This window comes from Xylocopa sonorina, chromosome 6, assembly GCF_050948175.1.
Source record: "Xylocopa sonorina isolate GNS202 chromosome 6, iyXylSono1_principal, whole genome shotgun sequence".
NCBI lineage: Eukaryota > Metazoa > Arthropoda > Insecta > Hymenoptera > Apidae > Xylocopa > Xylocopa sonorina.
This window is the reverse complement of record NC_135198.1, coordinates 8,301,878-8,326,723: the sequence shown is the minus strand read 5'-3', so window position 1 is coordinate 8,326,723 and position 24,846 is coordinate 8,301,878. Positions and strand designations below refer to the sequence as shown.

At 48.7% G+C, this 24,846-nt stretch overlaps 1 protein-coding gene across 3 annotated transcripts in view; it reads right to left on the bottom strand.

Annotated features, from left to right (window-relative positions):
* The window catches only part of Fas2 (neural cell adhesion molecule fasciclin 2), a 115,021-nt gene that overhangs the window by 40,152 nt on the left and 50,023 nt on the right, over positions 1 to 24,846 (bottom strand). The window lies entirely within an intron of this gene.

Genomic DNA, 24,846 nt, shown 5'->3' with positions numbered 1-24,846 from the left:
AAGTGTTTAGAAGGCCTGCCACGTCGATGCCTCGACCGCAGTTGGTGGTCAGTTTTTCACAGCCGCACGCATACAAACGAGCGGAATTCTTTTCTCTTGGCTGTTGAATAAGACGTGCGAGAGGCGCGTTGCGCAATCTGCTTGGGAAATCGATCAGTTGCGAAATCTCGCGGATTATTTTCCAGAAATAACTGAATCCTATCGATAATTCATCGCGCGTTTCCCGTGTTCCACTTTGTTACACCGGCTCGATTTAATCTCGTCAACCGTGTATCGAGTGTTCGAGCCTGTTTCTCGAGGCTGGAAAACATCATCGAGCATTTATTTCATTTTCCGCTCGATATCCGAACCAACCGTTCCCCGCGGCTCTTTTCTGTCGCGACGCTTTAATTTAAATCTCGACAAATATTAATGCCGCGTTCGGTGGTTCTTGAAAGCGCTACGGATATACGAATCTTGGATACGCGCGTAAATATTATGCGCGGTGGAGGGAGTTAAAAATATTTTCGAATATCGCTGGCTACGATCAAACCTCTCGTCGAATGATATCGTTCTTATCGGTAATTTCGAGCACTTCGCCATATGCGCGTAGAGCATTTTGTAAACCATCCACCGGATCTGAAAACACGAGATAAAGGGGGTCCTTAAAAGGCTGCTTGCGCTTGCAAATAACAACTCGATGAGTAATGTCGATAAAGGACCGATATATTCTCTGTTCTGCGACAGATTTCGAAAAAATACCTCTCCCCTGGTTGCGATTATTTAAGACTCCCCCAAAGTAACGAGAGTTTCCCATTTCGAAACGAAGAAGCGGAAATAAATCTCCCCTTTTCACGGTCGAGAATGCGCGGGGAGGACGAGCGTCTGGGCGTGCATGTTTCACGAGGCCAGTCAACAAACCGATCTTTATACGCGATACTGAAACGTGTGTGGGCCCGTTTATTTCACGGTCTGTGCATAATTCATGCGATCGAAGGTCAAAAAGCGTTAAAGAGTCGCGAGAGTGCAGTTGGAGTGCGGAGCGTAGGACACTTGGGGGTTGGTTCTCCAGGCATTTTCAATTCCACCGTCTGTCGCCGTTCCGATAAACAGGGGAATGACAGATTTCGATATTATTCGATCGATCTTGTTAACTTTTTATGGGCTAACCATAACCAGTCGCATATGCTGCATGAAAGTATAATAGGGTGCCAATGGGTGTTCATCACGAATGATACAACCTCGAAGGATTAAGTTTTGACAGAGTCGTTTCGACGAAATCGTATCGCAAAAGGGTGCAATAAATGTAAAAACGTATGTCGATGAAAAAAAAACCTTCTAAACGTAATTATGCGCTCATAAATGATTTCTTCGCGACGATCGATAGCTAACAAGCGGTTACACCAAAACGTGACGCGCGTTTCACTTCAGCCGCAGCGTTTTCCGCGTCGAAAGGGAAATTATCCAGGCGCGCGGAGGCACGGGCGAACACGTCCTTCGCTCGAAAGCGTTGCTCAATGTCTGAGAATTTACGATATTTTCCGCGAAACGGGAATCGAGATAAGAATGCGGAGCATTCGTTCCGTGGCGCAATAGCTCGAGCCGTTTCTGGCCTCTATTTTCCGGGCGCGGCGCACGCCTCTCGCGAATTAAACGCGTATATATCCCCCTTTTCCCCCCTTTTTGTCCCTGCGACGAGAGGCGACCCGACGTCGAGATGGCGGATGCGCGGGATTGAAGGAATTCTTTCTTCCGGCTGTCGTCCGAGTCACGGGAGTGTCGCGAACACCCGCAGGGAATGAAAGGAGACGCGGATCGTTCGGTTTTGCTGGTTTATCATATTGTCGGGATTCCAGCAGAAATTCTCTATTCTACCTCTTCTCTTCCGTGTACGAAAGGAACGCGATACGATCTGCTAGTAAATTCAAAGCTGATCACGAGTCGTTCTTTGTTGGTGAACAGGTGAAAATTAATCTCGATTTTTCGTAGTTATTTTATAGAGCCGCGAAGCTAGCGAAACGTCGTAACAATTTCACAAAGCGACTCTGCTCAGAATGATATCGAGCCCCGAGGAGCTGAGTCGTGGAGAAGCTTTAAAAATCGCATTTTCCTTGTGAAACGCTTACCAGCGTACCTCTTTCCCTTCGCACCGTGTGAACATCGTACCGCGACTCTAGAGGAATTAAGGTCTGCAAACACAAGAGACGACACTCTCGGCGATAATTGCGCCGAGTACAGTTTGTTAACACGTTCCACGATCGATGTTAAGCAAACGTAACGAAACCTTGACACTGATAATAAAATTTGCAGAGAACTCGGAACGAATATCTTTCTAAGATCCCAAAAGGGGTATTTCTATCTTCGCGTTTTCATGAAATTCAAGAGTAACCATTCAAATTCACTGCCACGCATTCTCGTATTAAAAACTCAGGTCGAGAGTTTCGCAGACGGAAGTCGGGAAATTTCTCCGCTCGCTTCGCGAAATTAAAATCGAGGAAGATTAAACAGCTTTGGTAGCGTGGCGAAGAAGTAAATGGTGTTTGAAAGGTTTCAAACTCCGCGAGAATCGTCTCGGGTGCCTGGGAGTTTGCGACGACGTCGTCGCGGCGTCAAAAGACAGACGGACGATCCATATTTCCCGCTGGTTCGTCTAGCGTCTTGCGAATTTGCTGAAAATTCTCTCGTCCTCTTCGTCTCCCGTGAAACGGAACGCGCCTCGAAGCCGTGCATCAATCATCCGCCTTTCTCTCGCTCGCTTTTCACCTCGAACGCCGCCGCCGCGCAGTGTATAACGCGTTACAGGGGGTGGCTTTGAAGATCCGCGAGCGTACACGCGGAGGCAAGGTACGCGCGCGACTCTAAAAAAATATGAAAAAAAGATAACCCACCCGGAGCACCGTCCCGATATATCAGCTGCAACGTTTCTCAATGTTATCTCTCGAAACGTTATTCGAGCACACATCTGCGAAGAAAGGGAAGGAAAGGGTAAACGCGGTGGAAAAAGCTGGCTGATTTCAATCAGATCCTTTTGCGTCGGATCCCTCGGCGAAAATTAGCTGATTTTTATTCCGTCTAGTCGAACAGATGTTCGATGTTGAACCGCCAGCCGGATGGAAGCTTTTTTACGTACCTTGCGGTGTAAAATTCCGGTAGGCAACCGCTGGTATAATTAAAATCGCCGGTGCTTTTAAAATTGAAGCGCTTCGTGTATTATCTCGGATCACAGGGACGCGGGGAACGTGTGTGGAAAATATATCCTTATCGAAAATTTCGCCATAGCACCAAGAAGCTTTTTATGACGCGTACAAATCAGAGATCCTGCGTTTGAATAAATTCAAAGAACAGGACACGTAGAACATTCGTTCTCCCCGATACGTTGCCAGATCAGCACCTACTGTGCGAGATGAAGCTAGGAATAAGAGAAGATATAAAGCGCTGCCACTGGATCATTTGGAGAGCGCTACATAAATCCGTGACCCAAAAACCACCCCCTTGACGCGTCGCGTCTCGAAGAAATCCTCCCCTCGAGGCTATCTCGTCCCGCGATCGGGATTGGGTGTACTCAAAATCTTGAACACCGCAAGCCAAATGGCCAATCCCATCCAACGCCGCAAAGTGCATCGTCGTATCGCCTTGCGGAGCCCACTGGCTTGATTCGCTCGACCGCAAACGGTTTCAGCCTGCAGCCGCAAACTGTTCGCCCACAATCGATAACTCTCGGACAAAACGAACTCGAAAAACGTTCCACTCTAGGCTGCGATCGACTCGCCTCTCGTTTACGCTGCGGACGAACCACCCCCTGCGCCGTCACAGATCGAACAACCGAGCGTCACAAGAGTTTCAGAGATCCTCGAAGAAGACGCGTGTAACAGGTGTGCCAGAAAAGGTTCTCAGGGATAAATCTGGAGATTTCGTTGGAATCAAACCACACGATGTGTACAGAGGGATGAAGGTTAATCCAATTTCTATTTCTCCTCTGGAAGGTACACGAAGGAGTTTAGAGGAATCTCAGTAGCCGTAATTTACAGCGCGGTGCAATTTATAAGCGTTCAAGGTAATAGAAGAGCAGTTCGGGTCTAACGGAAGGCTCGTTTGCTTTCTACTCGCTGCGAGAGGAGATCGCGATAAAAACCTTTAATTCCATAATTGGAGACATCCGTGATGAATGAGCCACGATCTCGCTGACGCTAATACTCTGGCGATTAACTCTCTTCTCGATGTGCATATACCTTCATCACAACGGTCGTACGTCGCATCATCGTGCCATATGCTCGAATCACGCGCGTTCCCCAGTCGTTCCTTCATTCTCAGACGCGATCGTTTGTTTCCAGCACGTAAAAATGAAACCCCACTTTCCGACTCACCTGTCCACGTACTAAAAATTCCTTACTGGACATTCACCACTGAAATACCAAATCTCAAACGTACTTATCACTCTTAGGAAAACCTGAAAAGGCCATCTCCTTCGAGAAACATCCATTCCACGTTCAACCACCTGTATATCTCTCCCTGTAAGATTTCCCCCAAAAAAACCAAGAGCGAAAACTTATCACCCACAGTCTGACCCAAGGAAAAAACAATTCCACAGACTGCGAGCCAGCGCCGGAAGCACTTTCTCCGTGGAGATAACCAGAAGACAGGCGGCGTATCGGTGCGATGGAGCGATTTCCGCGGAAAAATTTCGGGAGCACCAGGGTCGACACCTGCTTACAGAAGGGGACGGGACTCTGGCAGACGCGGTTGCGAGGCGGTAGTAGACAGACGGGACGATATCCGGCAATTTCGGTAAAAGGGTTCGCCTATAGAGATGGGGTCCGCGCACCTGGTGACGCCCCGTAGTCCCGGCTAAAAGCTATTTTCCAGTAATTCACCGGGAGGTACGCGACGACTGCGCGCGCCACAGGGCCTGCCGGTTCCATCAATTTTCCGGGGACGAGGCCGTTACATCCGGGGCCGTTCTCGCGGCCGATAAGTCGTAACTCAGACGAGGATACGGAAAAGGGCCGAGGGCTGGCTGCGTGCGTTTACTACGGGGGTGGGACGCGGCCGTTTCTTGGATGAATATTGAATCGCCAACCGTGCGCTTTGCTCGCTTGTATAACTTCGAGGTGGTACAGGGGGAGATCTTATTGCGTTTCGGCTGCTTTGGGGATGGATATGAAATGGGGGTGGTTTATATTGGCTCTGTTTCCTCTCCTTTTTGTTTCGAGATTCTCGCGTGAGGGTTGATTTTCGGTGAATCGAGTGATAAGGGTTTCTTTGGAATATCTGTGACGATAGAGATTGTTGAGGTAGATAATTGAACGCTTGGATTATTGTTTCGTTTATTTTATAGTTGGTTTTAAGCTGCTGGATAGTGTACTGGTTATTTTATGCAGAGTGAACGGTGAATAATCGAAATGACGATCGCAGAAGGCCCGTAATCTGTTAATAGAAGATACGCCCTGTTATCGCAGCGGAGCGTACGAACCGATACCACGCCCTCCCTGTAATTAGAATGATTAGGAACACCATTAATTTCCAAACGATGGCTAGCGAGTGATACGAAAAGCGCTCTCATTAACGCGTTGAACGGCGAATAGGGTTAGCGAACCTTACTATATACTGCGGATGCACCGCGAAACGAGGGTCGCAATGACTTCCTTGTTCTCACTGATCGCTCTGGCTCGTCTTGTTCCCAAGCGAACAGAGGACCGATTTTCGCACGAACCAGCCGCGTTCTCCGCGAGGAAGAAATCGAATTTCCGATATTCTTATTAGCCAGATTCAAATTTCTCAATGAAACCACTTTCCCATACATTTATTTTCTAAATACGAAGCGAAACTAGCTGCTTTGTACACTTCGTGAGAACACTTCGTGCCAACTTCTAAATTTTGCAAACAAAAAAAAGAGACAGTAAAAGCTTGTTCGCTCGCGTGCGTTCGTTGACGTGAAATTAGAACTCCCGATGTTCCCGTAGCCAAAATTTAATCTTCGCTTAACGGGAGCGAAGGGCAGGGAGGGGGCGACGGTCCGTTGCGATGCGAGCATGGCAAAGCGGAATTAAGCGACAAAAAGCATAGACCTAATTAAAGTCTGAATCGCAAACGAGCGGGCGCTGTCTCCCCCGGGCGGGACACGTTCGCTGGAACGGTGTTCCCACCGTTGCGCCGTTTCGGGACTCTGGCTTGCCTCTCTTCCCATCGGACGTTTCTCGTATCTCGGCCGCCTCCTTTCTTTTCACCAGTTCGACGAATACGACTCGCTTAATGAAATTCAATGGGCTCGCGTAAGCTTCATTCGTTTAATTGTACCGACAACCGTGCTTCTTTCGCGCGTTGAATAATTTCGTATTCAAATGGTTCCCGTCGATTCCGCGGAGGGAACTTATACACGAGCGCTAAGAAGAACCGTGGCGCAACACGCTGAGGGCTCCATTATCTAAGTACGAGCGTTAATAACCCGAGAAAAAGAAGCGGTGAAAAGAGAGTCCGAGCTGTTCGTTTAAATAAATGTTTCGTTTCGTTTTTTCCTTTTCCTACGAATCTACCACCTTTCTATTCCGCCTCCGGATCTCTTCCTCGACGCCAGCCCCGACAACTCGCGGGGATTAAATCCTCGAAATTAATCGCAACTGGAAGACCGCAATCCCAGCGTCGACAAAAGTAAAGCCTTACCCCGCGAAGCACTCGAACAGCTCTTCCGCTTAATAGGCGTCCGCTTAAAACGCGTTAATACAAAGCAGATACCACTCTCCGTCAGCGAGGGGAAGAGAGTATTAGGCTCACCGTTCCGCGATCTAATCGGCGAACAAAAGCGGGCTAACCGGCCGTTTCGTAGCCTATTGTCAGCTGCGAATGCAAGGAGGAGGCACGAGCAGTAATTATTTGAGCGAATCGCTTAACGGCCTCGCGTTAAAGTAATCAAGGATACTGTGACGTTTGAATATCGTAAGAATAATGGATGGCTGACGAGATGGATGGATGGAGGAGTGGACGATCTTTATGTTAGAAGTTAAGTAATGGATGACACTCTACTCAATTCCCATTCGTTCTGAAAATATCTGACGAACAGACGTTCGAACGAAGCATCGCTCTTTTATTTTAATCAAGCTAACGTCCGAGTTGGGAAATATCGAATTTTCACGTCCGGTGGAAATCTTGAAAATTCACTTGATACGTTGTTCCGTATAGAACTGTGTTGGACATGGTCGTAACTCGCTTGGAAAATTGTGGCTCGCCCAATATTTCGTTGTCGTCCTACAAATTTTATTCCATGGGGAAAAAAAACCTTGATTTCTCGTGATTTCGATTCGAATCTCTCCGTCTGATCTCATTAATTCCACGCGAAACCCATTAGTCGCGTCGATGCACCAAACGGAGATAGCAAAGGGTGGCAGTCAAAGGCTGACTGGTCGGCTTCAATGATATTGAACGGACGTAAAACGCGAACTACCCCCGAGAGGGATCGAATGGAACGAAAGGCCGACCGGAGGGGGGCTCGTTCGACGGTCCGTCTGCAGTGGCGTTTTTTCCATCGAAGTTCGTCGGATCGCTCGAGACACGCCGCCATTTTTCGGCGGACTATCGACTGCGAGAAATTCGTTCACGATGGGTCCTTCGTCCCAGGATTATTCGCTTTATCCCAGCTATGATGCCCGATGGAGCTTCTGGGTTTCGAAGAATTCTCGAACAGGACAGATCCATATTCCGTGGCCCAGAAAGTAGTAATCGTAAATTTCCAAAGACCGCGCAACGTTCGTCCATTTTTCAAATTCGTCCTTCCGTTACGTGGCGTTCGATAAATCTTTTTAAGAACGAATGTTCGTACCAATCGCACAACTCATCCGACTGAGCCATTCGCGATGTTTTCTTCTCTTTCTCGCTGGCCACTTCTTTTGTGTTTTCTGTATAGATAAACGGGGAATTTATGTGGCCAACAGTGGCTCCAGAACGGGAAATCAGTTAATGGAACGAGCTATGGACGAATTCGAATCGCCGCGATTGTATTGCTACTACGGAGCGCAGGGCGGACGAGCGCTCTCTCACAGTGACTGACTCTGACAGTGTTTGCACGCGTCGACCGGTAATTGTTAATAGCCAAGTGTCGCGAACGCATTAAATTGATTGCCGAATAAATGGATTATTTTGAACGGCCCTTCGTGGAACCGTTTCTGTACGAGGAGTGGTGGATGGGCCGCTATATTTGCGGTAGCGGAAATTTTTCAATGTTGACTCGAGACCGCCGTAGAATCGCAGCTCTCGTTTCGACGAACTTGTTTCGACAAAAAAAGGAAAAAGAAAAAAGATACAAATGTAAAAGCATTTCGAATCGCTAGCAGTACGGCATAGTGTAGCTACTTTAATTTATCAAGAGTGTTAGAACACTGTTTAAATACTTGTCGCAATAATTCAATACTTGTACAATTTTTATTACCCCTAATAAATTGATCAAAAGTACGTGCGCAAACGTAGGCCGCTTAACAACAAATATTGACGCCATCAAAGGGGGAATTAACTTGAAAAAATAGGGTTAAAAAATATCGGGCAACCCTCTTTCAATATTTAAACACTCTGAAAGCCTTCGTGTTGACAAAAAACTATCCAATAAACTATTAACCAGCTTACGAGATTCACCCTTGCACCCTGTTTGCCATTATCGACGTTTCCCCGTAGTACGCCGCGGGAAGAATGGCAAACTTAATTAGACGGGCATTAAATTAATTATCGAATAAATACGATCGACCAGCCGGGTACTTGGCGGTGATGGCGGGACTCATTTCCCTTCCAATCTGGACTGTTGCAACTTCATTTTATAAGAATTAATATCTGTTAATTAATATCGATCGATTCGCGACTCGTTTCATTAAGTTTTCCTACGTTTCCATAATTCGTCGGATAATTGTACTTGCCAGACAATCGTCGAACCATCACGGCGTTTTATACGAGAGAACAACGGCCGAGGGAATTTTTTACCCGATCGTTTTAGACGTCCCTCTCTCGTTTTTCGTTCAACTTCGGTTGCTGTCGATTCGACTGCGATTTCGTTTCGTCAATAGTGCACAATGGGAAGGAATCTATTCCCGACAGGGACCTCTTCGAGGCCCGCTATTTAAAATTGTTCAATACAGAGCGTTATTCCACGCTTCCAGCAATTATTTGACTAGATATTTCCAATCTTTCACTGGCCAGTCTGTTTCATTACCGATCGTTTAAATTAGTTTATAAAATTCTTGTCGTATATCCTCCGCTGTTTTTCTCGTCCTTAATTATCCTCACACGTTTAAATTAACATCTCGTCCAGGATACATTCTCACCCGTCTCGTAGCAATGACCGATGTCCAAAAAATCTCACGGGTCTCCCCGCTGGCTCGTTACGAGTTCTCTTTGCGGCAGCGTTAACGTTATTCCACGTCCACGGAGACGTCAGCCAATTATATACGTTTCGCGAAGAAACGCCAGTCGGACAGGGCCGGGGAGAAGCCCCTCTCGGTTGAATCTTCCGTCCCTCCGGCTCGTATACGAAATGAAATTTCCCTCGTTTCCGCGGAGCATCGAGGGTGGGGTTGCGAGGGGGACTGTCGAGGAAAACCAGGCCTGCGCGACTTAAATAATTCAGTCGCGAGAACTCTCGACAACTTCCTCCGCCCTCGAGAGTTCCGCTGTCGCCTTTTTTCGCATTCCACGGCTCGCCTTTCGTGACCCCACCGGGACGCGTCCCACGGGGGTGGAATTCAGTTAAGAAATCCTCGTTTTCCATCTCGCGGATAACTCCGAGCATGTGAAAGAGAGATGGGTAAAGAGAGTGGGGGAGCGAATTCTGTCGATTGGAGAGCGGAAATATCAAATTCGATTCTCGAAGAGGCGTGGAACACCGCGAGCCCTGTCGCGCTATTCTCCACGCCTTCGTCTGCAACCCCTTGGCTTGCTCTCCGCGAGCTCTCTCTTTCTCTAGCTTCTTCGTTGGCCTTGTCATTAATGCGATCCGTGCGGAGGAGGCGAACGTGATGGAAATTTCAACGGGACGGCGAACAGTCGATTCCGGGACGACTTGCCTGGGGTCGATGAAAAGGAGAACATCATTTCCCTGTGAATACAAATAATACTGGGGGGGTGGCGGTCCTCGAGTACGTGCGATCTCCGCTCGCTGCGAGATGAGATTCCTGCCCGTGGTGCTGCTAAGGAATATCTGCTTTCCGCGGCTCTGTTAACCCTTTCTTCCTACCTGACACGAGAAAAATGAGGGAACTCGTTGTTGCGTTTGTGGCGAGGACGTTGGAACGGGCTCGAATAGAACGTACCACGGAGATTAGAATTTTCTCTGACCCTATTATCTGGTCCGTAGTAAGAAGAAAAAATGGAGAAACCTAAAATTCTTCTCGCGGCATAGATAGATTAAATCTGGAACGAAGATTGGAATTTTTGTCGCAACCCTCTAACAGATAGAATAATAATTGTACGTTAAAAGGAGTATTAGAAGAATTTTCAAGAACAATTATCGATCGATTGTACATTCCACGCTACGGGTTCACTTAATACAATCCGGGGCAAAACCAGACGATACGCAGACGTAATCCAATCCTCGATATAGGAACAATAATTCAACGAATTCGGCCAGCCGCGTTCTCCAAATCTCCGAACCTATTTCCAGCTTCCACGCCGATACCCATCCAATCAATTACACTCGAACCGATATATACCTCCTTCTAAATTCCACAACGCAGAATCCCAATCTTAATCCTATCAACAATTCTTCCGCGCCCGGCCTAACCCTCTCCCGCATTAACCACTTCGCTTCGTCGGCCGATCGATCGCAATTTAAATTGAAATTCCGCTCAACTTTCCTCGGCGATCGTGCAGGCATTTTCGTCGTCCGACGGCCGGTTTTTCGGTCAAGAATCTCGAAACGCGGGTTTAATGAAATCGAGGATCGCGCGACGCAACGGGGGGCCCGGCGCCGCGTCGAATCGAGCGTCCCGTTTAAATTAATACGCTTGACCAATGGAGTCGCGAGCGATCCGGCACAATGGGCCTCGTTTCACTGCCGAGGACAGCCATTGTGCGCTCGATAAGCCGCGACATTAGACTCATCGGGGATGCATACGTTGCGATCGCGATACACATAGGAACTGTGGTGAACGGGGGGTTGGGCGAAATACTCTGGTAAATGAAAATTGCCACGGGAGGCGTCTCTGTTACCAGTGCGCGGCCTGTGCGCGCGGCGTGTCGATGATAATTAGCGAGGGTAACGAGGTAACAAGGTTTTGTGCGCCGTCCTCTTGTCCCGCGACTCGACGGGGAGGATCAGCTTGGCTTTTTGCGTCAACGCTAACTATGATTGATTCCCGTTGCTCGCCAGAGTCACCGTGCGATCCGCAGCAATGTATCTCCGATAAAAATTGTTCGCGTTCGCCTCGTGGATCGTTCCAAGTACCATTTTCGCAGTCAGATAGAGAAGTTCGATCGAGAGCCTCCCCGGCTGGTGCAAAAATTTCCCCATAGAAACCCCCTTCGCTCGCGTATTACTCAATTAGACGTGCGTTCCGCCAATTACGGGACGGGCCGCGTGTATCGTGGCGCGCGAAAACGGTCGGTTCCGGTTGGCGCGTGCAGAGCCGAGTGGCACGGTTCCATTAACGCCGCGAAAATGGGGTAAGAAGGCATATAGGAAACGACGCAAATTGAGCGCCGCGGCAAACTCGATTTCTCCCGGTAATCCGGGGCTTCCGGTTTTAAAGGGCGGTTCACAACGGCCCTGCCGGACTTACGCGCCGCTTACGCTCTCCGCCCGGGATTAAAGCAGTCCCGTGGCGCGCGAATAATTTCCAACGCTTGCCCACCGACCGCGCCGTGGGGACCGGAAGATTAATAATGCGACGGGCAGCTGCTGGACCGACCTTAAAGTCGAACGACAAACCCGCGGGGTTTTCGAGTTCACGGTTCCCTGGAAAAGTCTGCTTACGATTCTTCGTTCCGATCTAACCGAACGCGTGTCACTGGGACAGGAATCGTTTCTACTGGAGATAAAACAAAAAAAAAAATGGGTTACCAGATAGATTGACAGGTGTTTCGTTTCCGCTTTTCGATTTATGTATGGGATTTTGAGATTGATCGCGTGTACGGCACGGATTTTGGAGAATTTTACTTTGCATCCGCGATGAGTCAATTGTTTGCGTGACCCGCTTCGATCGGATAAAGTAAACAATTTCTGAATTTCCCAGCCCTCCACATAGATTTTCGAAGCGTTTTTTTAGAAAATTCTTTCATACGAAAATATTCGGTTTTCGTTTCGTTTTATTAAATCGCGTGGACTGGTAAATTCGACGCGTTATATTCAGCGTGTGCACGTGGCGGGCTTTCGCTGAATTTTCCAGATGACGTACTCTATTTAGGCGAAAATGGCTGCGAGTTTTCTAAATTGCCATCACTCGATCCTCGTTAATCAAGCTCGTCCATCTGTATCTAGCCGTAATCGATTCCTATTCAATAATTTATTGTTCGAAATTATGCGGCGGACATGGGGCGATCCGACAACTTCTGCACTGATGCATAGCTCGTTATCAAGGATTGAATTTAAAGTGTCGATTCACACGTACGATGAATAATGGAATAATTGATGAACAGCCTGCCTCCGAAACGCAAAACGTACAACTTGCACAATTTTCGTATAAATTAAAAATTACATACACGCGATATTCATCTGTCGAATATCCAGGACAGTCAGCGTTTCTCGTAGAACCGCAGAAATTCTGAAATGTTATTTCTCATCGTTTGCCCGAGTGTTTCACGACACGGAAATTCTGGTTCCTCGGTCGCCAAATCGGAAATACCGTGCATCCTCGGGAGACGTCATCCGTACGGATCGAGGAAGATCGCAAAAATCTACAATTTCTCTCGGTGAAATTTACGGAAATCCCCGGAAACCGGCAGAGATGTCACCCGGAAGAAGCTTCAGCGTTCGTCTAAAACCCTCCGCGACGTGGAAACACTAGTTTCGTGATCGTCGAATCGGAAATACCATTCGTTTACGCCAGACGACGCGCTGGTAAAAGTTACGCAAAAAAGGATCCACGATTTTTCTCGAGAAAATCTACAGAAGTCTACCGGAACTTCCAGAGACGTTACGTAGAACACATTTCACTGTTCACTCGAATTTCCGGTAACGCAAAAATAGTACTCTTGCCATCTTCCATTGGCACATACGTATCGCACGATATCAAGAACCTTCATCGAGATCCGTGGAGAAACCTCCAGAGAGGAGTCAGCCAGAAACGATCTTCACAGTTCGCGAAAATCCTCCGCAACTCCGGAACGCTATCCTCCCCCATCGTCGGTTCGGAAATACCGTGCGTTCTCGCGATAGTCCACGTGGCGCCCATGACTCGAGAGGATCTCCCTGTTCCTCTCCAGGCTTCCATTCGAGCGGAAGGTCAATCCTGACGCTTCGAAATTTCGGACCAGCCCCGGACCACCGCGAAATTAACTGTCAATCTCAATCCCGTACCCGCCCCTATGCCGCAAATAGAGCGAGCCAACGATCCAGAGTGAGAGAGAGAACACGAGACGGACCCCTTTTGACAGGACTGGTCCCACAACGGGCGCTAGATATCGTGCGCACCCAGAGCGGCAGTGGTGAAGCGCGCGCCCCATCCCTTTCGCGGCTGTCAATTAGAAAACAGCCGGGGTTGCTGGTGTCTGCCAGAAACGTCAGCCCAATGTCACGCGCCTCCTTTTTCCGTCAGGCTTGATTTAATCGAAAAAAAAAGAGAAGAAGGAAGCAGAGGGGCAGCAGGAAGGAAAAAACGATATTCTGACCCGCGCCAGAGACGGATGGATCGAGGTCATCGCACGGCGACAGGGGACAACGCCTAGTCCCCTGATTGGGGGATGATTTCATGAGCCTCCGCCGTCCGCTGTCTCTCGGTTCGACGAGTCCTATGCGACGCTTGACGCGGTGGCCACGCGAGTCTCGGATCGGTGACACGATTTATTTGGACGGAAGAGCCGCTCGGCCGTTTTGGCCTGGTGCAGATGATTGGCGGAATTGGAATTTCGGAAGTTTGTTTTGCGCCAGGGCCGCACGGGGGTCGCGGACGGTAGAGGCGGACGGGTGGGCCGGATTGATAACATTGCTTTGTTGCATCGCGATTTTTGGGGCGGTCCACGGGTCGTACGTTGCAGGCGGATCGCCGGTGATTGAATGTCGTAATTGGTCGAGTGCTGTTGTGTTTGTACGCTGCGAATGAGAGCGCTTTATTTGATCCCACTGGATTTGAAGTTTGGATTTAAAAATTACTTTCGCGGTGAGCGCTGTGTACGGGGGTTGAAGTCCGAACGTAACTGCAGGCGCTTGATGTTGTTTCAGTGTAAATGTGGACACGCACGTGCAAAGGTATAACGATCCAGTGTAACTATTAATTGTTTGCAAAGATAGCCGCGTGACTGAGAGATACTGTAAATTTATCACGAACTCTGCGCTACTTTGTTACGTATTTTAAGCAATTTTCAGCATCGTTGGACAGTCGCGTCCAATTAAAATCGTTCATTAGAACTGTTATAAATGGAACAGGAAGTGGAACAACGAAAATATACCGGGCACAATGTGTAGCACTTCCCAATATAAAATCGAACTATTCTGGTTTCGGAAAAAGGATAACTAAAATTGGTTAAATTAATTTTAGACTTGGTCATTTAATTACCAGAACGACGGATTATTTGTCTCGCCGTTCATTTGGTACGAAACGAACATACCTCCGAATAACTGGGAGACGTTCACCCTGCGGCTTTTTAATTTTTATTTAAACGACTAGTCAAAACAGGACACCGCCAACGGGCCCAGCCTGCGGTTTCCTCTCCGCTGTGTCCATTGACAGCCGCCAAAATAAAATCGCACGAATTTCCAAAATCGCACGGCACGGAGTTCACTTTTCCCATCGAGTCGGCTAACCACGTTCTTTGATGTGGTCCGTCTCGTTAGAGGGCAGACACGCTAACGGTTGCTTTTTCCTCCCCATTTTTCCTGCCCTGCCTCTGCGAAACGAAACCGCGTAATTCGCGACAAAAAGGGCCGCAGATGATTTGATTAGAACTGGAAAAGCAACGTTTTAGACACTGAAATTCGTTCATTATCCCAGCCGTTCAATTTCTCCGTTCTTAGTCGTCGAACTTCGAAGAGCGAGATTCCCTAAACGCGAAATAATGTCCACACGCGTCGCGTTAAGATCGCGCGAGCTGCTCGATCGCAGTCGCGTGACGTGGTCGAACCGTAAGAGCAATCAGAGCTCAACGAACAATGAAGAAGAAACGGCGGAGGAGGGCAGAGAGGGATGGCCCTGGCTGGTGCCTTTAAAGGATGTATCGAGTTAATGACAATGGTGCCATTTGCATTCGTGGCCACGAGGAAGCGGATAAGTGCATCTCGCAGATGAGCACGTAGGCGGCTGGTATACGCGGTGGATCGTTGCACCAGGGTCGATAATTGAGACAAACCTCCGTCCTTAGACCATCGCCGTGGACTTCCAGCTGAGAATGTCCGGGCGTGCACGATAACTAATGGCCCGCTGGCCCCTAATGACGGTGTCATCTCTTTTTCCTCTTCTTTCCGCGGCCAACGACAGGTAATTGCCGCGGTACGTGGGCGAGGGACCACTTGAAACGATCTGTCCGCGTCGAAAGCGATTTTTTCACGATTTCAAGAAGCTCTTTAGAAGCTGTTTCAGTTTACCGATGAATTTTCATGCGGGACCGTTCTTTTGGCCCGCCCTCCAGTGACGGTAATCGTCTTACTCATCTTTTCAAGTAATTGCGATTAAAGGACGTATCTCTCAGCTAATGTCCCGTGAATGTTAACACCGATGACTGTGCCGGAAGTCTGGAGAATTTGAATTTTATTCCGCATAATGCACGCTGCCCTTCGCGAAAGAACGGCTCGCGTTTCTACAAACTGCGTTCTTCTTTTAACAGAAAATCGAGTCAAAATAAATATTAATCTGAACGATAACTCAACCGTGCAATCCCCCCTGAATCGATAAGCGAAGCCAAAAGGTCCCGTTCAGTTCCGTCCCGTCGTCCATTAACGAAAGTCGGGCAAATCGATCGCAAACCGATGCGAGCTCGCGTTGACCGTTCCGCTCGAATGAACTCGTCACTCGCACATCTCCCGAATCGTTCACCGTATCAGCGTGTCTCCCCTTAGATCAGGGGTTGGCTCCCGCGACTGCAACGCGACCCTCCGCGCAGGCATATGCTCCGGCAGAAATTTATCGCGGATCTCGCAGCGAAATCATCCCCGCGTCCGGGACGATCGTCCGAAATGGGCTGTTGACGTCGATCCGCATTAAGAGAGGGTTCGAACGCGACGGGAAGGGGCGCGCGGCAAATATGAAAAATCGTGCAGTCGTCGCTGGAGATAGAGAAGGGGACTCGCGGGCCACTTGCCAGCAAATCTTGATGAATCGAGCGATCCTCGCGAAAAATGGACGCGTCACGTAGCCGTGAAGCGCGTATCTACACACAGTCTCTTTCTCCCTCTCTCTCTCTCTATCCCCGCCTCTTTTTGCCGGAGGAAATGGCAGTAGAGTCGAGCGTGTCGATCCGTTACGCTTCGAGCAATCGACCGGAATGACGCTGCAACGAGGAGGTTCGATGGTGATCGAACATGGAAATCGTGACGAATCGAGAGTGGCCCGGAACGGCCGGGATGGTAGCCTATCGACGAAATCCTCGATATGGGCTGATAAGTGCGCGGAATTCCGAGCTAGGGGCGAGCTATGGGGTATACGGGTCGTGTGCGCCTACGAAATTGGGGCGCGATCTAAGCGAGCCCATTATTGGTAACACATTTTCGACTCCCGATGACGCGCAGGGGGATGAAATGCAAATGAAATTCTTCAGCGAGCTCGCAGCCTTCGAGACGGTTTGATAGACGCGAATTCGCGCGGCGGTCCTCACGTATTTCCGCGCGAATAATGCGCGCGGTGGAAAAGTTGGCGAACAGCGGCGGAAGTTCGCCGCGCTCCTCAGCTGGCGGCGATACAAATAGGTCGAACGAGGAGTCGTTTAGGAACTCGCGGCGGATCCTTTTAAGATCGGCGAATGCATCGGTAAGTTGCTGGAACGTCTGTTCCGGGCAAGTTTCCCGGGGAATTGGGCAACTTTTGCTCCGTGCAGACCGGCGCGCGCGTTTCATCGAAGACCGAGAACAGCGCGATATGTTCGCGAGTGTCCTTAATGGGTTCCCACGCGCGATTTATGTGATATTGGAACGCGCGCGGGGGGATCATACGAAATTGAGGAAATAAATCGAGATTTATTTCAGCTTTGGCAACCGAGGAGTTTCGGGGATGTTCGATCGTCGTTTATCGAGTGACAAATTATTCGCCACTCGAACTTGGGCAACTAATAAAACTTGACGGAACTTCTCAGAACCCATCAGAGGAGAAGAATTGCACGAGAGGATCATATTTTCCTTTTCATTTCGTGCTTCTAAATAACTCCTGGCATCCTTTTCGAGCAACCGACTCGTACCACGGCTGCAATACTCTGGAAACCACGAGAAGCGGCGCGTACGCCGCCGATACGTCAAAGGAACTCGCGTAGAATACAATTTCCTCGTGTCTGCGTTCCGCTTCGTCGGTGAACGCAACCGGGACCCGTTTCTCTGCTCTCTGGAAAACGCATCGATTCGCTTGCCGCTTACAGTCGATTTCCGGCTCGGTATTATCTCGAGAGGCCAACTCTGGAGTGGTCGAAACGAGCGACAGGGAGAGAAAGAGAGAGAGAGAGAGACATCGAGTTCCGTAATATTATCGGGAAAACTGTTTCCCCCCATATGGACAAAAACGAGCAGGAATAGTCGAGGGGTGGAGGTGCACCAGCTCAATATATCAAAATTACTCGTCGACCATCGCCCCTCGCTCTTCCCCTCGGTCTTAGCCAAGGGTGACCTCCCTCTCTCTCTGACGGACGTTAAATCCGTGGCCTGGAATTAGCCATGGACCGACGTCGCTGAATTTACCACGACGTACTGCTGGGGAATCCGTTCGCGCGCAGAATTTTCCTGGGCACGTCTCTCCAGCGAGTCTTACGCGGAGTGGTTGGGTCCAGGCTACTGGCGGGTACATTCTCGACCCTCGTGGCCGTTGTTAGGCGCTCCTTAATGGGGTAGAAATATGCCCATCGCGCGGCACGCGACGGGTTGCGTGAATGCTGCGAGGGGCTCTCGGGCAAATGAATTCTTGCCTTCGCGTAGAGGGTATCCTGTTGCTTCCGCGTGAGATGAGGCGAAGGTTCGCGGGCGCAATGGTGTAATTGAGTCCGTTTGATGTTCCTCTGAATGCTTCTCGCGTTGTTGTTTTATACGCGAGGGTGTATCGCGATTCGTTCGTTGCATTTGCAGCCGGATCGAAGGGTGGAGGGTATTGTTTGCCATTGGGGAGGTAGGGGTTTCTTGAGAGCGGTGAAATTATTGTTGCGTGCGTAAACTGGGGTGCGGTTCAATGGAGGAAGAGAATTTGATGTGCGCAATAAGCTTGAAAAGGAGATTTTATTAAATCGTATATACGAATGGAATGAAACGATTTGTTTCTCGTGCGCGGTGTATAATTTAATCAAGTCGCAATTAAACAAAATTATATATGTTGTATCAAAAACATTTTCGAAATATAATTTAATGCGTCTAGCTCCGCGCAGGAGAGTTAATGCAATTTCAGCGTACGAAACTAATTAAAATCCTGACATTAACAGTGTAAAAGGGGTCCCTTCGTATAATAATCTCACTTTAACGAGCCAACGCAATTCCGTTTTCCAAACTTTCGCTATTAATTTCTCGATATCAACCACTCGCGCACAACAAATTAACCTACATCCACCTTAACGAGCGTTCACGGTTTCCCGATAAGTATTAAATACATTCGGCGGTCGCAATAAAAGGAAAAATCAGAAATGAAATAAAAGCTTGGAGCGTACACGCGCGACGAAATTTTATCAACGTTTACCAGGTTGAACTCGAGCGCGGTCCATACTGATATCAAAGCGTTATCAGCCTAGTACGGTGTCGCGTGTACAACGCGAAATCTGCTAACCTTTTTTTTTCCATCCGCGCGCGATTTCGAACCACCCCCGAGCTCGTACGCCATTCCACCCAGCCGCTGACCGCGAAACGCGCCAAACAAAATCTCCAACCCCGGCGGCCATCGAGCCGAAGAGAATCCTCCGCCGCTCCCGTTTCACAAATAAATACATTTTCCCATCGACGCGTTTCAACCCCCGTCGTTGAATATCATTAAACGCCATTCGACGCCGGAGTGCCTCGCGTTCAATTTTTCGTCCGCGTCATCGAGAGATAGCCGTAACACTATCCCCCGTCGAGCGGCTCTTGTCGCGGGTTCGTCGCGTAAACAACCGCCGTTAATTAGGGAGAAAAATCTGCCATCATCGCGGACAGGTTGATCGTTGAAGTGGGTCGTCGAAGAGTTGAGGGATCTGGGCCGCTGATGGAGCATACTTCCTCTGTGGAAATTTTAGACCGTACTTGCCATTTCTCGTGGAAATTTCTCTTTTTCAAATTATCCTCGAGAGCACTCACATCAATTTTTATTCTAATCCGCGAGATGCTTCCTCAGCGATGTACAAGAAGACCGTTTCGAATCAATCGGACCAAACGTCCCCATCTTGAAACTGACCGAAAGATCCTAAAGCAACCGTCCCAAGAGGGTAGCTCATCAAACCTCCAATCTCGTCTTGGTAGCTCGAGCCGCAAATCCTCAGTCCAGCAGCAATCAGAGCGAAAAGAAAGCTGCCAGGAGAAGGGGGCGGGAACCGTTCATCGAGCGGTGCAATAACGGTCGGCCAATTAACCGTCCCGCACGAAGACGTTCCCTGGTACAGTATCCCCGATGACGTCATTGTTTGACGAAGAATCATCGGGAAATAAAGCGCCCCAACGACGCCAGACGCGTACCAACGAGAAGCGCCGCGCGGGGCGGATCGATCGCAGCCCGTCCGCTTCTGTTTGCGCCGCGACGATCAAATGTCGCTCCGACGAATTGTCCCCGGGGCGTTCGACCCGATATGAATTTTCTCGCGACCCCTGCGTACTCCAAACTCCCTCCCAAACCCTCTCCTCTCTTTCTATTCCGTCCATTTTTCGTCTTGCTCGATCTCCCAATTTTTATTCCCCGGGTCATCTACTTTTTTATCCGAAACGGGTGGCTGGAAGGGGGTGGCAGAGGACGCAAGCCCGCGGCGCGGCGATCGGAAGAGGGTACGGATGAACGAGCGGGAATTTCGCGCTCTATTTTTTCGCGGCGACAACACTCGTATCGACGGGGAAATTCGATGCGACACCGGGGGGAAATCGTTGATAAACTTTTAACGAGATACACGGCCGAGCCGCATCGACGACCGGCCGGGAATTATTGGCAAACACGCGGGCCCGTTCGCAGAGCGAAAAAATGTTCGATGCGAAAGGGTGGATGTCGCATGGTTCTTTCTGTGGGAGAAAAAAGTCGCGCGGATGCTCAAGGAAAATGTAAAGGATCGTGGTAAAAGCGAACGCGCGAAAGAGTACACGAGAAAGTCCAAAAATTCCAGCAGAGAAGGGCGAAAATGTAAATGTTCGTTGCTGCGGCTTTTTCTTCTAAACTGCGACTTTGCGTGTATCACTTTGTTTCCGAAATTAAACGCTAAGCGAAGTAATGGACTCGGGACCATTTCCTTCGTCCGTGGTAATTTCAAACGGAGCGCGAAATAAAATTGGGACGGCTAGCGAAATGAAAATTTCATATTCAACTTTAAATAATCGCATCCCCCGCGTTCAAAGGGATGAGGGACTCGGATCCAGAAGTAATTTTCAACTTTCGCGAAAAATTAAAAGAGCGAGAGAACCGCGAAATTTCCAAAAAAAGAGAACGAACGCCAGCACTGAATTAGGGTTTTTAAAAGAATGTTACTTTTGCACTATTCTTCATCGAAACAAAAGGAACTGGTTCAAGTGTAATCTCAGCGGTCCACGAGAAGCTGCGAGGATAAAAGAAACAAAGCGTTGTACAATACGGAAAAAAAGAAGGATAACGAAGATTCATAGAGCGTGTAACTTGCAATAAACCGTCCGATGAAATATTACCAATCTAATTATCTCGTCGTGCGCATGGGAATAGAGAAAAATCGCGTAACCGATTAGCCTTTACGGGAGGCGTTGGCGTTATTTGTGTTACAGAGGAGGCGCGAGTCGCGGGGCTCGTTGTTCCGGCGCGTTCGAAGGTGAAAATGTATTTTTCCGCGCGCAACGTGGCCCGGTTAATTCGACCTTTGTTATTATCTCAAGCGCGTTCTCGGGACTTTTATATTGCGCCGCTTTTTCGCGTTTTACCGGACAGCCGTGCGGAACGTTCAGCCTGAAAAAATGTTGCGTATTAATCTTTTGTTCGTGCTCCTCGCGATACGCCCGCCAACTCTTTTATCCTCGCTTTACCAAGCCTTTCAACCCTCAAAGCGACGCTGGATTTATAGAAAATTTTTTATCTTCCGATGGAACGGTCGACGATATTTTCAGAGAATTCTCGAAGACCGTCATGGAAAATTTGTTCGAAATAAATATTTAAACGACACGGAGAATACGGTGGAAAATGGTGGAGAACTCGTTTTGTCCGGCTGCGTACAGTTGTGCGTAGCATTCGAAAGAAATAGATACTGGCAGCGGCGGAAAATAGAACGCGAAAAACTGAACGCGTTGAAATTCTAGCGACACGGAAGGGGGGAATTAATTTAATTTAATGAGAGCCGAATGAACGCCTCGTAATTCACGCCGGTGGCTCGTTCCGGCGGCGGGAACAATGGCGGTCAGCGAAGGAGAAACGCGGCAGAGCAACACCGGTTCCGTTCCGCGATATTCCTGCGAGATCGTCTACCGGCTTTTAACGTGCTCGCGCTATATCTGGCGCGGGCTGGCAGGTTGAATTTCAAATCGACGAGACGGGGTGGGTGTTTGAAACGTTTTGAAATGAATACCAATGCGGTGGCTGCGCGGGTTCTGCCGTTACCTTCTGAAATGAGTGCTGACGGCGGTTGAAATGTTCTGAAACGAGCGCTGACGATGACAAAAACGAAATATTTTCGTGCGAGTGCTGGGAACGGTTTGAAGGGAATAGTTTCGGACGAGTGTTAATGGCGGTGGAAACGAACGGCCGGTAATAAATACCAGCGGCCCGCTTCGAATTCGTTTTCTTCCAACGGAACATTGCGGGCTGGAAATTTTATCGCGTAACGAGGGATGTTTAACAGACAGTTCGAGCACTCCGACATTTTTAACGATCGTTTCATCCGAATCCATATTTCAATCGCCAACCTTTATCATAGAGTAGTACTGCTTCTCAAATCTAACTTCGCGACGCCTCAAATCCTTCAAAATCCAAAAACTCCATGGTTAGCTAACATCATTGCAATGCGATACGTTACATTTGCCAAGATTAAGTTATTCAGACTAATATAAGATAAAGAATCGAAGAAAATATCCTCGTATCGCTACGATGCCTGGCATACAGAGAATTTTCGACATAGGGTAACTCCACGTTCACCCCATCAGCAGCGAGGGAGGCTAGGTTCCATCGCGCAAGGCTCGTTCGTTACGACGCGACGTGCCACAAGAGTGTATATCGAATGTCGCGTTCGAACGCCTTCCTCTTCGCATATGGGAAGCTCGCCTTCCGGGCACTGTGTTTGCATAAAATTTCACGTGCCATTCCTGAGAACAGCACCGCAAGGATGTGCTGGCGCTGCCGGCTCGAACGTTTCATCCGCAGCGAGCGCAGCTAACGTTCCCGCTCGTTTTCGTGCGAGCGCTCTCGCTGGCAGGTGTGCACAGGGCTCCGTGGAACATTAGCCAGCGGTTCAGATGGAAAATTCGATTTTGGAAAATGTGCTTTTACCCGGAGAACTGGATCCACCGGAATGGCAACGCCGTTCTTCCGGTTGATTTATGGAGGGGCTTTCACCGCCGCGCCATGTATGGGAATTTGATCGCGGCTTTTGATCTTAGTCGGGTGGAATTTCTCGGTTTTCCAACTGCGGAACGGTGAAATATTAAAAAGGGCCGCGTCTCTCGATAGGCGGAGAGGTTCGTGGATTTAATAGAGCACGGAAGATGGACGAGCCGCGCGGTATACGCTTCTCGCTCGGTGTTCTATGGGAAAAGTTCATCGTATCTCATATCTCGATCGTCGAAGAACGAAACGAACTGCACGCATGATCGCGCAAAGGCAGTTACAATTTTACGGTGGAGAAGTAATCTTGCCAGAGGTGCACTTAAGCGCGCCAAAGGCGGCAGTTAACAAACAACCGTATCACGGTAATCGCGTGAAAAGTCCAATACTACGCGGCGAAATCCGCCAACGAGCCAAGCGAGCGTGAAGTCTGCCGCGAAGTTGGACCGTTAAAAAATATCGCGATCCACCCCCTCGGATTATCCGATTCGAGGAAGCGGAGGGAACGCCCCGGTGAAGTCGGTCCCGCAGCTTCCGCGAAATTAAACTTCTCCAAGTGGCGGCGGCCACGCGCGCGCCCCTTTACAGATCGGGGGTTGCGAGGCCGAACGAAAAGTTTCCGCTACGTTTGCGAAAGAAACTCGTGTCCCTATCGCGATCGAGCGAGCTCGCGAAACAAATGGAAAAAGAGCTGCTGCCCGTGTTCAACCACCGACGAGCGCCCTGATAAACAGGTTGCTTTAAGGACCGAAAGAACCGGGAACTGGTAACGGAAAAACACTCGCCCCTTCACGGACGGGAAGACGATTCTGCCGTCTGCAGAAGATTTACTCGGCTCGTTAATTTCCTTGATGACACGGCCGTTACGTAACGACCGTCGAACAAACGTGTTTTCATCGATTTTATTGCCCTTTATTCGTTTCCGCGAGACACTTTACAGTATGTTTTAATAACGTATTCACTACTTTCCTCGTAATGAATCCGTTAGGTTTTTATTGCTGGGAATTTTAAAACCTTCTTAGGCAGAGGTGTCGGGTCCGTTATAAGATGATCGTTAAATAAATGGTTTTTTATTGATTTTATCGTACTTAATTCCTGGTGAAGCACTGTAGAATCGTTCGATAAATTTACTGTTTTTTTTCCTGTAACGAACTCGCTTGAATTTTATTGGTTTCTTTTTTCTTTAATTTTAGTACGCGCGTGTTTTTAGTGTTACGATCGCGTCGGTTTGGATCTTTTATGTCAAATTCTGTACTTACGATTTTTTGGGTATTTCTTCTTTTTTATATTAAATTTGTCAGGTTTCTTTTTTATCACCGACTATTTTACTCGAGTTTTAGTACGTCTTTGGAGTTATTGACCTGCAGGTTTGGACTTCTCGTTCCAGTGGTAATTCCGTCTGTAACATTTTATTTCGTCCCGGTCGGGTTTCACTTCAACTTCGACGGTGTAACGTTTTTCATCCTTTTACCTTTTTCATACGTTACTCCACCCCCCGACCACGCCAGTTTCTTCGTTCCTCTCACCGAAACTTCGTTACTTCATTAGTCCCCTTTCGATTCTCCCTCGAGTTTCGTCAGCGTTTCATCTGTCAGTGTCAATTATCCGCTTAATTCCCATCCTTCATGTCCCATGCTATCCGCTTCCTTTTAAATTTCACTGTCCCCGTTCACCAAGTTCCGCTTGTTTCCCCGCATTTTTCGAACTCCAGCCCTCGTTCCGCTCGTTCTTGGTCCGACGGATCAATTTTATTCCGCGGAAGTTTCTTCCTCGCGTTACGATCTCCTCGCAAGTGCACACCCTCCAACTTAATACTCTTAGCTCCTCGAAGAATCAACTTCTAGTATCGCCTACGATATTTTTTGCCAGTTTTGATTCCATTTTCCGCTTCGCACAGTTCCTTCACTTC